We start from the raw sequence: 11623 nt of genomic DNA on the forward strand, positions 1-11623 counted from the left end.
GTGCCTAGCCATAAAAATGCCAGATTGGGATAAGTACATTGGGAACCAAATATACTGCAGATCATACTGCTGAGCATCCATTATAGCTTCTGCTGTGGCTTGGGAATTAGTTTTCCAAAGCCTGGAAATCTGGAATCTATTGAAGCTTTTTTATTTTTCCAACTACAAATCTGTTACTGTAGACTTTACTTTTTGGTAGGCACTTCTAGATTCCCCAGAAGACTGTGTTATTTTTCCTAATCAATAGGCAGACAAAAAATTTCACATACCACTCTGGACATTAATATGAGATTAATATTGAGATTAGTATTAATATGGTAGTGGCACAATGGTTAGAATGCAGTATTGCAGGCTAATTCTGCTGACTGCCAGGAGTTCGATCATGACTGGCTGAAGGTTGACTCAGCCTTCCATCTTTCCAGGGTCAGTAAAATGAAGATCCAGATTGTTGGGGGCAATATTCTGATTTTGTAACCGCTTACAGAGTGCTGTAAATAACTATGAAGTGGTACTATGAAGTCTAAGTGCTATTGTTGTTGCTATTAATGGAATAATAATATGGTAGATCCTGAGCTCTATTGGGAGGCCATACAGACTAGCCTTGCCTATGTTGCACCTGTCATTTTCTACACTCTGCAGTTTGTTAAGAGTCTGTATGCAAGATATTCCTCTCCATTAATATAAGGTCTGTTGAGTAAAAAAGTCTGATTCTTAGAATTCTCAGAGCTTTATGAAAAATCATGGTCAATCTCTTTCACTTGCCTGTTGTGCATAAGGGAGGTTGGCCTACATGGCCAGACATTGAAAAGGCATGTAGTTCAGTTGCCTCGCCTTCATTATGGCCATACAAACTTTATAAACCCTGTCTTCGATAATGGTATAACAATAATTTCTTAGTCAGAAGATAGGCTACATTATGCTGCCACAATCATAATAATTGCCTGCCTTAATTCAGTACCGTGTACTGTGTACCTTAATTCAGTACCATTTTAGTACCATGCAAGAACTTGAGGCTGATATGAAAAGGAACATATGTTTTTGTGGTTGCCTGGTTGCTTTGCCTGTTAACACGAAACACCTTAAAACTGGCTTTTGGACCATCTGCTTTTAGTTAGAAAATACACTGAATTGTTCAAGGTTAAAAGGTAACACTTATTTTTATGCTTCCTAGCCTCTGGATTGCCATTTGTTACCTATCAGTTGAAGCCTCTCTTGTGCGAAACATCCCTTACCTGATCTCTCCCCTGGGAATGCTGTGTTCCAAATGATCATTCCTACCAGAAGGATGATTTTGAACATAAAGGAAACATCTTGCTAAGTAACTGAAATATATTGTGTTAGAGAAAGTGTGCCCTGAGTCATTTTAAAATTAGTTCTTAATCACAGCTGAAAGTTGAGGAGCCAAATTCCCAAAGTTCACTGTTGCAAAGGAGCCAGTATGTATAATGTCTGATTAGCAAACTAGGCTGCCATGTAAATATTGAGTATATTTACACAGTGGCATTTTAAGATGACGTCAATTCTTTTCCTTTCCAACCTAGTAAATTGCTGTGACTCAGTGCTGGTGCTAAACATTTGAAAGATTAAATCGAGGACACCAGAGTAATTGCTTTAACAGTTACTTTAAGGATTTCCCAAGCAGAAGCATCATCTCCTGGGATTTCATGAAGTTAAATAGGATATAAATAGAAACACAATTCACCCTCACTTTTAAAAAATAGTTTAAAAACAAATGGGTTGGAAATTAGGGAGTTGTTCTGTTTAGATTTTTTTTTTTAACAGAACAAAATAAGGACATAATAATATGTAGATTTTCAGACATTCGACTGGTCCATTCCTGGAATCTGATGGATATATTTGGGTTTCAAAGAGAGCTGAAGAAACTGCCTGCTGATCTACTGCACAGTAAGGCTGAGGCCCTGGCAACTGCCTGGAATAGAGAGTCTTCCAGAGCTCTAGGCATAATTGCACCTATTCAGCCTGTCCAGGGAGATCACTCTTGTTTCTCTGTGGTTCTCGAAAGAAATGAAACAGTTGAAAAGGGTCAAGAGATACCTGAATGCCCCTGGAGGAAAACAAAGAATGAATTTGACCGAACACAGGCGAAAGTCATTATTAAGGTTTACCTCCTGGGGATGACTAGTGAAATGTCGATGCCTCTCAAGTCTTATTGATCCACAGAATGCTGTCCACCATCCCTGCTTAGTGGCACCTGGACCCTCCTTGGGAAGGATGACCAGAAGCTCCATCTCCAGGGTTGCATGGAGGAATTTTCAAGGCATTTAGAACATAGAATCAGTCAGATTCATTCATAGTTGGATTTCAAGCATGGTGCAAGTCCTAAGAAACGGACTTATCCAGTTATCTGGGACCATTTTGATTCTGCTGGACTTGACGAAGTGGACAGGGTCATGTGGAATGTAAATGCCACTACTTGGGTATTAGATTCATGCCTCTGCTGGCTGGTTAAGGCTGCCTGGGAGGATTCCAGTGGGTAGATCCATGCACTGGTGAATTCATTCTTGTCAAACAGGTATTTCTGACTCCTTTTAAGGAGACACTGGTTTACCCTCTACTCAATAAACTATTGCTTGGTCGCTTCATGTTGGATATTTTTCATCTAGTCTAGAGGCATTGCAACTCTGAGAAACCTGGAGGAAATGGATTATCTGGATCATTTTCAGTCAAGTTTTAGGCTTGGGTACATGATTCTAGCTGGATTGGTTGCACTCATGGATGATCCCTGCTAGGAGATGGATGGAGATGGTGCTTCCATCCTTGGTCTCTTTGACCACTCAGTTTGTATTAAGAACAAAATTTCAGCACATTTTTTAAAATTGTCATTCCCAAAAAGGTAATACTAATTTTTATTAATTCAATTGACATAATTCTATTCACTTAATGTTTCCTTTTTGTTTATAGCAGATCATTGAGGATCACAATCTTACTTCTTGATTGAGTTAAAGTGAGGAATCTTTTTCTTTGCCTTCAAATGTAATCAGAGCAAACCAGATTGTTTTTCTTTCTGACTGGCTTCACAAATTGCACTATATCATATTTATTTAAAACCATTGTTTATGAATACACTAAAATGCAACAAATTGGCTGGATTCACACAACATAGGAAGCCACAAGGCACACTATGATTTAGGGCAGTGTATAAATCCAACTATTTTATAACATTCACCTCAATTTCTACTGTTTCTCCTTTGGCAAGTCAAGTACTCCACTGTCGAAAAATAATCATGTAATATGTAACATGTTCATAGCTAAAAAGTTCATACATGCAGACTAGGTGTTATGTCCTGAGGACTCAAGGAGTTCTCACTCAGGTCCACTCACTTTGTGTGGGCGTTATTCCCCCCATTCCCATTGGTCAGTTCTCCCCAGCAGCCAGCTATAAAAGCAGGCTGCGGGGTCCAACTGGCTGCTGATTGCTGCGAGCCAGTTCCAGGCTTGGCAAGCACGGTCAGCCCTTTATTTGTAAAATAAAGTACTGTTGCACTCATGCTCTGGTTCAGCCTCTCATTGCTCAAACTTAACACTGGCGACGAGGGTGGGATGGCTACCAGAAGCACCTTGCAACCGCTGAGTCACTAGCCACCGATCTACAGCCCAGAGAGAGCGATCGGCTGGCAACAAGGGAAACGCTGATCCGCAGCCAGAGAGAGCGGTCAGCTAGCGAAACGAGCGATCAAAAAGAGCAAACGCAGATCCGCAGCCAGAGAAAGCGGTCTGAGTCAAATAGTTAGAAGCGTCTGTAGCCGCTTGTTAGCCTCGCTACGGGGAAAGTGAAGCGCTCGAGCCGCAGCCGCTCTGCATTTGGCGCGAAATTCAAACGGGTGTCATTTGAATTTCGAGCCAGTAGGAATCACAGCACAGCGCTGTAGAGAGTCACTAACGCCCACTTTTTTGGCGCGAATCAAGACACCTCCAACGGCTAGCAGCCAACGTGGTAACCCAGAGAGAGAGAAAGAGAGGTAGCAAAAACCTCTCCAGAGCTGATATCACTAGTAAACTCACGAGCGTTCGTAGTCCCAGAGAGATTTCTCCCGCAGGTAGCCCAGCCGTTCCAGCACCATGAGTTCCAATCCAGTATTCCCGGCGTTTAAACCAGACGAAGAGAAGTGGGAATCGTATAAGAACCGTTTCAATCATTACATCGATGCGGTCGGCCTGTCGGATGCGGGAGAGCATCGGAAAAATCCTATTTCCTAATCTATCGCGGAGCCACCGTTTCTGATACCGCTGCAGCACTCGTGGCGCCGAGAGAATTAAAAACGTTCCGTGGTCCGAGTTGCTTGAGATCCTCACAAACCACTACGCTCCCAGGCCTTCACAAATCGCCAGGAGGTTCACGTTCCGAATGAGGAAGCAATCAAGTAAGGAGACCATCAACCAATATATGGCCGCCCTCAGAACAGCAGCCCTGCACTGCGGGTTTGGAACATACCTGGAGGACATGCTCCTCGATCAATTGGTTTGTGGGGTCAAGGATCTCAACCTACAGAGGCGACTGCTAGCTAAAAGACCTCAACCTCGCGCAAGCGTAGAGGAGGCCCTAGCAGCCGAGCTAGCAACGAACTCAGCCACCGAAATTCAGGGCCCAAGCGCCAAGCTAGCAGCGTTCCCAGTCCATTCCGAAGAGGTGGAAGCGGAGGAAGGCCACAACGATGAGAACGATGTCCATCGCCTCACCAATGACAGACGGTCGCAGGTAGGGGCCAAACAAGAATACACCGGTCCACCCAAGCACATCACCCTGTGCCTAGCCTGTGGGGATCACATCAAAGGGCCACCTGCAAGTTTAAAGGAGCCGTTTGCAACAACTGCCATAAGAGGGGCACATTGCGAGAGTCTGCCAAGCCCCCAAAGCGCTGCACAAAGACCCCGTCCTCGCACTCGGGACCACAGAGGCAAGTATTAAACTCGCACACACCGCCTTGCCAGGCGTACTTGCCACTCTGTTAGTAAAATTTCTCTCTCCGTTTCCCTAGAAGGTAAACCGTGCCACATGGAGGTTGACACAGGGTCAGCGCTCTCAATAATCTCGTGGAACACCCTCAAGAGACTCCACCCCAGCCTATCTACTACCCAGCTTCAGAGATGCCAGTTCGGTCTGAAGGACTACCAGGGAAGGCCATTCCCGTGATCGGCAGAGGCAAGTTCTTTGTCAGTTTTAGAGCTTTTAAAGGCCACCTACCTCTAGTGGTAGTTAACGGCAATCTACCCACCTTATTGGGGCTCGATTGGTTTCCCCACCTCGGCCTAGGGTTAACAGGAGTCCATGCTGTCTCAACCTCAGACACTGACTCCTTATTCGCTGACTACGCAGATGTGTTCAGCGAGGAGCTGGGGTGTTATAATGGAACCCCATCTCGTTCACCGTTGACCCCAGGCAGTCCCAATCAGATTAAAACCACGTAGAGTTCCATTTGCTATTCGACCAAAACTAGACGCTGAATTGGATAAACTACTAAAACAAGGGGTCATTGAGCCAACAGATTTCGCCAAGTGGGAGACGCCCATTGTCACACCCCTCAAAAAGATGGTAGCCTGAGAATTTGCTCAGACTACAAGACAACAATCAATAAATATTTACAAGTTAGCGCCTACCCGTGCCCGTCATTCAGCACTTATTGCACACATTCGAACCGGGCAGTATTTTTGCTAAATTGGACATGTCTCAAGCATATCAACAGTTCCCTGTTGATAACCAAACAGCGGAACTTCAGACCATCGTCACTCACAGGGGTGCCTTCCGATGCAAGCGTCTCCAATTTGGCGTAAGTGTTGCCCCGGGTATTTTTCAATCCCTCATGGAGCGGATTTTACAGGGCCTCCCTGGTGTAGTACCCTACTTCGACGACATCTTGGTCTCGGCCAGGACAGACCCCAACTCTTCCAGAGAGTGCAAGCAGTGTTAGAGAGGTTCAGACAGCATGGCCTCAAGTTAAAAAAAAGAAAAATGCGCCATTGCCACTAGACAGGTGGACTTTCTGGGTTATAAAATTGACGCCTCTGGCATTCACCCCCTGAGTCCAAGGTCAGGGCGATCCACGAAGCTCCCACACCGACCTCCAAAGCGGAGCTACAAGCTTTCTTGGGACTCCTAAACTTTTATGCATCCTTTTGCCCCATAAAGCCTCAGTAGCCGAACCCCTACACAGATTACTAGACAAAAAGTCACCGTGGCACTGGGGGCACAAAGAAGACCAGGCGTTTAACGCCGTCAAATCACTACTTACGTCAGAGGCAGTGCTCATCCAATTCGACCCCAACCTTCCTTTAGTACTAGCAGCAGACGCATCCCCTTTTGGAATTGGGGCGGTCCTTAGTCACCGACTCGCCAATGGCACCGAGGCCCCCATCGCCTTTTTCTCCAGGACGCTCTCGGCCACGGAGCGAAATTACAGCCAAATAGACAAGGAAGCCCTAGCAGCTGTTGCAGCCGTGAAAAGTTTCACGAATTCCTTTTTGGCCACTTCTTCGAACTGGTCACCGACCATAAGCCCCTCCTGGGCCTACTGGCCGGCGACAAACAGACACCTCAAGTCCTCTCCCCTCGGATGACAAGGTGGACACTTTTCCTAGCGGCCTACTCATACAAACTTATCCACCGCCCGGGCAAAACTCTATCCCACGCTGACGCACTCAGTCGCTGCCCTTACCGCTCCGGCTGAAGACCCAGCTCCTGTCAATGCCATTTTTGAAATCACCCAGTTGGACCTGCCCATCACCGCCTTGACATCGCCGCCAAAACCAAGGCAGACCAAACGCTCGCCCAGGTGCTCGACTGGGTGAGGAGGGGGTGGCCGGGAGGCAATGTTGATAACAAATTCGCACCCTTTAAGACTCGCATGCAGGAGCTGTCCAGTTTGCAGGGTTGTCTACTGTGGGGCACTCGGTGGTCATCCCGACCTCGCTGCGTACCCGAGTCCTGGAAGCGTTGCACGAGGGACACCCGGCATTGTGAGAATGAAGGCGTTGGCACGCAGCTACGTGTGGTGGCCGGGTCTAGACGAGGACATTGTCAATTGGGTAAGTTCCTGCAGCATTTGCCAGGAATCCCGTCCTGCTCCCCCATCGCCACCCCTACCAGATGGGAGAGCGCCAGCGCCCTTGGTCTAGAATCCATATCGATCTGGCCGGCCCGTGCATGGAAAGATGTTCTAGTGGTCGTGGGACGCTTATTCCAAGTGGATAGACGTGGCGCAGCTATCCACGACCACCACACTAGCAATCACCAACGTGTTAACGCGCCTGTTCGTTACCCATGGACTACCCGACTCCTTGGTCTCCGATAATGGCCCACAGTTCGCATCAGTAGAATTCAGCCGTTTTGCAGCCAACCTAGGCATTCGCCACATTTTCACAGCCCCATTTCACCCTGCGAGTAATGGGTTGGCTGAAAGGGCCGTCAGGACCACCAAAGAGGCCCTCGCTAGGTTTGGCAGAGATGACTGGCACCACAAACTCTCACGGTTCCTGATGAGCCAGCACTCAACCCCCTGTGCAGTCACCAATAAGTCCCCAGCGGAACTTCTGATGGGCCGGCGCCTGAGGACTGTATTAGATAGACTGCACCCACAATACTGCCCTGACTCTCCCTCGCTTCCACTTCGGGGTTAGACATTTTATGTTACAGGAGCCGATATTCGCAAGGAATTTCGCTGGGGACCCACTTTGGATTCCGGGCGAGGTCATCGCCGTCACCGGGCCGAGATCATATAGAGTCAGGCTGGAGGATGGTCGCGTCTGGAGGAGACACATAGACCAACTCAGAAGGCGCCTCAGCAACCTCGCAAACAAGAATCCAGAGTCTCCAGTCGAAGGGAACCGTCCCATCCGCCACCCAGCCACACCGCACCCAGTGACCAGTCTGCGCCAGCGGTCGTTCCGGTCAGCCCAAACTCGGACAACAGCGCCCAGAGAGTTGATCAACCGGATCCAACCCACGAGAGTTTGACTCCAGAAACCAACCCGGTGGTTTCGAGGATGCCCAGTCCAGAGAGAGTGTTGGCGACACTATGCCAGCTCAGCCGTCACAGACTGATACCGAACAGTCAGACAATGTTCCCGAGTTGCGCCGCTCCGGGCGCCAACACAAACCCCCCATCTACCTCAAGGTCTATGCGTGTTCGCATCTGGGGGGAAGGGGTGTTATGTCCTGAGGACTCAAGGAGTTCTCACTCAGGTCCACTCACTTTGTGTGGGCGTTATTCCCCCATTCCCATTGGTCAGTTCTCCCCAGCAGCCAGCTATAAAAGCAGGCTGCGGGGTCCAACTGGCTGCTGATTGCTGCGAGCCAGTTCCAGGCTTGGCAAGCACGGTCAGCCCTTTATTTGTAAAATAAAGTACTGTTGCACTCATGCTCTGGTTCAGCCTCTCATTGCTCAAACTTAACACTAGGCATGTTCTTAACCAACCTGGCCATGTTTTCAGAGAATGTCCTTTGCAAAAGGACTAGACTTTGGGCAGAATCCTAAGCCCTGGAAGAGAGTAAAAAGTGAGTTTGTTTCCCTGTCTTCCAGTTTAGCCAACATGATGGTGAACAGAGTAAAATGTTGCAAGGAAGGGGCAATTTAAATTACTGTCCCAAGTCGGTTGCTGTCCAGAAGTCTTTATTTATCTTGTTTCACTTCCTAAACTTTATTCTTTGATTTAGAACAGTGTTTTTTAAAATTTTCAATTTTAAGATTTGAGGACTTCAACTCCCAGAGTTCCCCAGCCACCAGGGAAATTCCTCAGCCACTAGGGGAATTCTGCTGGCTGGGGAACTTTAGGAATTGAAATATACACATCTTAAATTTGTCACATTTAAAAACACTGATTGAGAGGGTTATAAAATATAAACAGACTACAGAATCCACAGCGATAACAACAGTAAAACTAAACAAATGAAAAAAGAAAAAAATAGATTATGGTCACACATAATCTGTTTACCCGTGAATTACTGAATAAACCACAATTTCATGTATTTACAAATCAGGCTAAGTTGTAAAAGTGATAGTTACTTATTACAATTTGTACAATTGTAATTTGTACAACAAGGAAAGACTGTGCAGACCACATTCTGCTTTAGCATGGTGTGCAAGCCCAATCTCAGTTGTTCCACATTGGTTATGCTGAAATCTGAATATGTATGCTCCCGGACTGTTTCAACCAGACACTTTAACAGGGAATGCATTAGCAGAAGATAGGATGAGTGTCGGACGTTGTTCACTTTTGCCATTTGAACTGACAAAAAGCATTGTTCTCACTGCACTGGATCCTGGACTTCTAGCCCAGCTCACCTTATGGCCCATCTCACAGCTGATAATAGCAAGTCATCAGCTTGCAGGAAACAAGAGATATAATACCACAAAATAGTTTATGTACAAGTAGTCTTCAACTTATAACAGTACATTTAGTGACTGTTCAAAGTTACAATGACACTGAAAAAGTGACTTATGACCATTTTTCACACTTATGACTATTTTGCAGTCATCCCCATGGTCATATGATCAGAATTTGAACTCAAGGGAATTGACTCATATTTTGATGGTTGCAGCATGCTGGGATCATGCGATCTCCTTTTGTGACTTTCTGACAAGCAAAGTTAATGGGGAAATCAAATTCACTCAGCAGCTGTATTACTAACTTAACAACTGCAATGATTCACTTAACAACTGGCAAGAAAGGTTGTAAAATGGAGCAAAAATCACTTAACTGTCTCACAACAGAATGTCAGGGCTCTGGTAGTTACCCCTCTTTAAACCATGAGTCTCTAGCTGGATTTTGAAAGCTTAAAGAAGATTTATCAGGAGAAGACATGCCAGTGCTACCTGGGTGTAGCCGACTTCGAGACACATCATGCTTTGTCACTCTTGACCCTGGTTTTCCCCTACCCCTTGGGTGTATCATAATTCATATTCTCCAATGGGACACATCCATAGCCAAGAATCATCAAGCATACTCTCCAGTTAGAATTTTGCGAAAACATTTATGGAATGTAGTTTTGGTTTTGCAAGCTGCTATACTACTCCCCACTCCCTTTCTGTTGGCAACTCTAAAAGACCAGAAAAATATTTTATGAGTTGACATAGAAATTTTGGTGTCAACTGTGGTCATAAATCAAGGACTACCTGTAATTTGATGGGTTTTTTTCCCAGTAATCTCCTTTCATATACTTTATACTACTGAGGCTGTATGTAGAGCACGGGTGTCAAACTTGCTGTGTCACGTTGCCATTGTGATGTTTTGTGACGTTTTTCCCATTCGTGGAGCTGGGGTAGGCATGACCTGCATGTGACACATCTGGCCCAGGGGCTGCCAGTTTGACCCCCCTGGTGTAGAATGATTTCTCCAGAAATGGTGCTATTCTTCAATGAACATGCCAGTTTCCTATCTTCACTTTGCTGCTCCTAGATTCAGTCTAATAGAAAGCAGTATGGTAACATTCAAGACATTTGAAAAATCCACTGAAACAGATTCTTGTTCTTCTTTCACTGAAGTAATGTGCAATGCTTGCCATCAAAGTTCACTGAAGTTAGCTTAGGGAGCTTTGTTTACATCAAAAGGCCTTGGATCAGGGCCTCAGAGTACACTTTAAGAAAGCCCATAGAATTCCAGCCTGCTTAACCTGTTTATCTTTGATAAGATTTGTAAGAAATGCAAATAGAATAAATTTACTCAGAGTGATCAGCAAAGCTTGATAGTGTAAAGCAAGTTCCAGTATACAGCATGTCCTAGAGACTCTGTTATATCTTAACAAGATACAAAACACCTCTTGAAGAATGCTTATTTAGGTTATCAGCTGTTTCTCTTTCAATTCAGTGGCAGAAGAAAAGAGGCCTGTAGAAAAGAACATAAATACTGCAGTAGGTTGCTATTATTTGTACCTCATTCAAAGTGTGTGTGTGTGTGTGTGAAACTATATGTGGTACAATGAAGAAGGTATTGGACTAGCACAGGTGAGATCCAGGTTCAAGTTAAGGAAAGGAAAGGAGAGAGGAAAGATAAGGAAAGAGGGAAGGGATAGGGGAAAGAAAAGGAAAAGAAAGGAAAAGAAAGGAAAGATTTGTATAGATTCAATGGTTGCAAAGCATTGATAGATTTAAATACTGTATATTGAATTAAGTAGACAAAGAACTGAATCAAGCGACTTCATGAAAAATGTTGAAAAATTAATTCCAGGGTTTTCTATTTGCAGCAGAATGTTCTGAATTCTGCAATGTTTATACCTTTCCTAAAATCATACGCCAAAAATTGAACCTCAAAAATATCTAGGTTAGTTAAATTCAGGGTTAGTGTCATATTTTATGAAAAAAAATTTCTACACTTTAGTTGTTTAATGGAAGTTTCAGTGCAGTATTCTACTCCAAGTTATGTTAGCCTTAATAACAAAACAAAATGTAGGAATTTATTTTACTCCTAAATTATAGAAAATAGTTCTGTGGGTAGCTTTAGCTCCCACTATTCTTAAAAAAAAAAAAAAAAGAGTCAAACCCAGAGGTGGTATTCAGCCAGTTCTGACAGGTTCTGGAGAAATTTTAGTGGAAATTTTGAGTAGCTCGGAAAACCAGCAAATACCACCTCTGACTGGCCCCGCCCCCATCTATTCTCTGCCTCCAAGTCCCAG

Source organism: Pseudonaja textilis, chromosome 3 (assembly GCF_049901715.1).
Source record: "Pseudonaja textilis isolate UNSWEBS1 chromosome 3, rPseTex1.2, whole genome shotgun sequence".
Classification (NCBI taxonomy): Eukaryota; Metazoa; Chordata; class Lepidosauria; order Squamata; family Elapidae; genus Pseudonaja; species Pseudonaja textilis.